Here is a 4,649-nt window from a genome sequence, read left to right as displayed (position 1 = left end):
AAAATGACATAAACAAAAACAAAGAACTGTGTGCTGACTGAAAACTGAATGAGATTGAGTAGCAAAATACTAAATATAGGTGAAACTAAATAAAATGACATAAACAAAAACAAAGAACTGTGTGCTGACTGAAAACTGAATGAGATTAAGTAGCAAAATACTAAATATAGGCTGGGCATGGTGGCTCACGCCTGTAATCCCAGCACTTCGGGAGCCCGACACGGGGGGATCGCCTGAGGTCAGGAGTTCAAGACCAGCCTGGCCAACATAGTGAAATCCCATCTCTATTAAAAATATAAAAAATTAGCCAGACGTGGTGGTGCACACCTGTAATCCCAGGTATGTGGGAGGGTGAGGCAGGAGAATCGCTTGAACCCGGGAGGCAGAGGTTGCAGCGAGCCGAGATAGCACCATTGCACTCCAGCCTGGGCAACAAGAGCGAAACTCCGTCTCAAAACAACAACAACAAAAACTAAATATAGGCACAATGCCCAAGTTTTCTGGGAAAGCTCTTAATGTTCATAACACTCACAGAAGAGAGAAGAGGACAGAGAAGGATCATTGGCCATTCTAAGGAAAAGAAAGAGATGATCATGTACATGGAAGGTAGGATCCAGCAAAAGAACCTGGAGATCAGAAACAACAGAGAATCTACCTTAAGTTCTATCTCAATTTTTAACAAGTTTACTGCTGATCTACTCATAGGTTTGCTTTGTTTTGATATATATACACACACATAAATATATAAATAATATCTGCATGTATATTTGATGCATTTCTCATGCTGCCACTACTTAGTATGATCTATGATGCAAATAATAATGGCTTGGGTTTTTAAATATAATTTCTATATAGTTTGTTGAATCACACACAACAAAAAATATCTAACATGTTTGGTTCTATTCACAAAGAAGTAAATAACTCCAGGTCTTGGTGGTTTTTTATTGCAATTGGGACAGATTTTTGTTTTGTTTTTTAATTATCTCTTTCCCATTTGCAGGGAAAACTTCGTGCTCATAAAAAGAAAAGGAGGCTGGAGGGCCCTGGCTGGTCGCTAAGCATTGTACATGCAGCCAGTTGCTACACAGGTTTCCTGATCCTGATTTGAATCTCAGGGGCCAGAGCTGTGTGTGTTCCACAAAAGGCCCTTTGAAACTCCCTTCCCTTCCTGGTTTGACAAAGCCCTAGATGAATGACCTTTGAGAGACGGACGCATTGGTTTGGCTTGTCCTCTGATCTCTCATGAAGGACTGTGAGCCACACTTGTCTGCCTGGGATCTGCTGCCTACTTCCTCCATTTTATTTAGCTCTTTGGTTATTTTCCTAATGAGCTGTCTGTTTGCCTCCAGCCTTCCAGCCAGAAGATGAATGTTTGCAAATCATAAACTAAGTATGTAGCACTTCGGACCTAAAAGGAGTGGTTCCATACGTTGTGAAATCCATCTACTCTGGAGCACTTGCCGGGGCTGTCCCTTTATAATTTGGCCCTTGGCTGGGCAGTCATGCTACCCTCCAGTGAGAGCTGTCCGCAGCCTTGCATTTACATTCTCCCAAATGCCCACCTCCATAGCTGCTCTTCTTCATCTACCCCACCTTGCCAGATGTGCTTAGGAAGCTAACAGGCAGACCACGCACATGCTTAGGGCAGCAGCAATTCACAGAAGAAAAGGAAAAATTAAACATATTTTAATCAACCAGGTGGTTACCATGGGAGAAATTTTTATATTCATGTTGTGGCTTTGAATAGCTTTTATTTTGAAGATGGGGTAGCAGAAAACGAATCTTAATATCTTTGATTCATGGAGACTTTAAAGGTCTTTATCAGGTACTGCTTTCTAGAGTTCTACAGACTGATTTTTGTTCCTCCCTGCTTCCCAGTGAATCTTGTACCCCAAGTTGATGTGACTCAGGAGTTAAATCCTGCTGGAAATCTGGAACTTGTCAAGCCTTGATCTGCCTTAACATGAACTATTTAGCTCCTATCGTTCCACCCTTGCATGACCCCAATTAAGGCAATTATAGAACCCAGTACTTTCAGAGTCTTTAAAGCCAAATTATAAAGCTTTATTCCTTAGTTTTGTGGTAGTTTGGAATCTTCATTTTCATGGAGTTGATGAACACTAAGTATTTACTCTCTTCACATATGTAAAAAAAAAATTGTATGACCTCAATCTCTCCTGTCTTCTAAAAAACTTAAGTGCATATTTTCACTAGATCCTACATAGACCCACTATATAAAATGGGCATTGATATTTTTACTTTAAGACCTAGTAGGTGCTATGTAACCAAATTCTCCTAAATTGTAAGATGGAGTTGACACACCAAGGTAGAAGCACCTGTGGACAATACGCCCATAGGAGTCAACTTGGGTGGGTACATGGTTGCTGTGCTGGTTGGACCATTTCTGCTCTAAGTCACACCAGATGAGGCTGAGAAGATTAGGAGTTGACTTAGCAGCTGTTAGTTACTACCAAATACTGTATGAGCACTAGATTTCAAAAAACTTTGAAATATATATGTGTGTATATATACATGTATGTATATAGTTGTGTGTATATGTATATGTATATACATAGTGTATATATACATTTTTGCACAAAAAGTAAACCAGGTAGACAGTGTACATCTCTTAAAGGAATTACAACAGCACTTCACAATAAAATTTAAAAAACTATATTGCCCATAGCATTTAAAATATAGTGTAGGTATTTTTGATAGCTTTATGAAGTTTTAGAAAAAATAAAACTATATGCAGAAGACCTAATGATTTGATTTACAATCCCAATTTTAAAATTATATTTTCAGAGTTCAAACAACCAATACATACCCTCACCCCCAGCGCCCCAGGTATCCTTTCCTTGGTAACCTCGTGCTGGGCAAGAACAAAGGGACTGAAGTGGCAAGATCTACTCCACATTCTGTGCCTACTGCTTCTCCTTCTCCCCCGACAGGAAGAAATCATGGGGCCTGAGATTTCTGTAAACATGAGGCTCTTGCTCAACGCTCTGGGGAACATAAACCCCAAGCCCTGGCAGAGGGGAACGCTCCTCCCACTTTCTAAAACTAGACAGTCGGGCCTAATGTGAACCATGGAGTTCAGCAGCACCGGAGCGATCCTGAGTGGTCACAGTGTGGCCACATCAAATGGAAACACACAGGCAATTTGGGTACATTTCCCCTGCCAGTTTAGGATGGAAATGAGAGTCAGAGGAAAGGTCCCAGGAGCCCCAACCTTTTACCCTCCAGGTCACTGGTCGCCTCCTTAGGACCTCCAGGACAAACTGCTCCTCTCTGTGGTGTGGGATTTGCTTGCGGAGACAACGCGTTTGTTTAGCCTTACACATGAATGCAGAGCATATGGAGAAGTAAACCTCACTGACCACTGCTTCCCCAAGTGACTTCTCTCCCACGCCCCTCATGGAAAGCCCTGCAAAGGAAAAATCAATCTTCTCAGCTTTAAACCTGCCTTCTGTCCTCGTCAGATGTTGCCAAGCACGAAGCGTTACGGGGGCTCCTATCACAAAGCAAACAGAGCTGGAGCAGCCGGAAGGAGAACTGCTCTCTAAAAGCTTTTAAACACTGTTATATTTTTAAAACCACTTACTGAAGAGGTGAGTTATTTTCTACTCCTCCTTCCCCAGAAGCACAGACATTAAGGTTACCTAGAAACTTGTCCAGGAAGCATGTGGCAAATAACAACCACGCAATAGAAACATCCGGATTTGTCATCTATTAGGAGATGGTATCAGCAAGGTCATATTTGGGTAGAGGTGGAAGATGAAACTCCATTAGCTTGCATGCCCCAGCTACTGGGGGGCCATTCCCATGTGCTCTGGAGGAAGGAGACTTTGCTTTTATCTTGGCTGGGAGGGCCTTTGATTGGTACAAGTTGGAAATGAGTAAGATCTGAGATCGATGCTTCTCATACTGAAGACCGCCTGTGGGAATAAAAAGCAGAGGGAGAATAAAAAGACATGAGATGGGGTCGCCTCTACCCTGGAAGAACATCTAATCTGTAGGATGGATGAGATGGGATGTACACAGAGAATGACCTGAGAACAAAATTGTTTTTTTAAGTTTCAGAAGCAAAATAATATTCCGTGAAGGGCCAGAAGGGGGACAGGAAGACTTCTTAGTGAAGGTGGTTTTAAATCAGGTCTTGAGAGACAGTGAGAACAGCAGAGAAGATGGGAGAGAAGGGATGGGGTGGCTGGCATGGTTCTGTTAGCGAGTCACATGTGCTGAGGACATGGATATGGTGCTGTTTACTTTGATATTTCATTTCCATTATTGTAGGAGAAGGAAAGGGAGATGACTCCTCTTTATTTTTATAACTTCAGCTCCAGACTTTCTAAAAAAAGTCTTCATTTCATGAAGGCAGTTTTGCTGTTTCCAAAGAGCTTATTCCTAATGCGTATTTCCAACCAACACCCTCTCTGTGTCAGATGAGGTGATAACATTTGTAATTGCAGAGAAGCAGAAAAGTGTGACTCACCTGTTTCACCACGAAGACTTTGCCGCAGACGTGGGGCTTGGGGAGATTCAGCTGGCATGAAAAAAGCAGCAGGAGCAATGGGCCACTGGGAAAAATGGTCTGGGTGAATGCTGCACCCAGTTTCCTCTTGCTTTACCCCAGAATATACCCTTTT

The sequence above is a fragment of the Pongo abelii genome, chromosome 4 (assembly GCF_028885655.2).
Source record: "Pongo abelii isolate AG06213 chromosome 4, NHGRI_mPonAbe1-v2.0_pri, whole genome shotgun sequence".
Classification (NCBI taxonomy): domain Eukaryota; kingdom Metazoa; phylum Chordata; class Mammalia; order Primates; family Hominidae; genus Pongo; species Pongo abelii.
Note: the sequence above shows the minus strand (reverse complement) of the source record.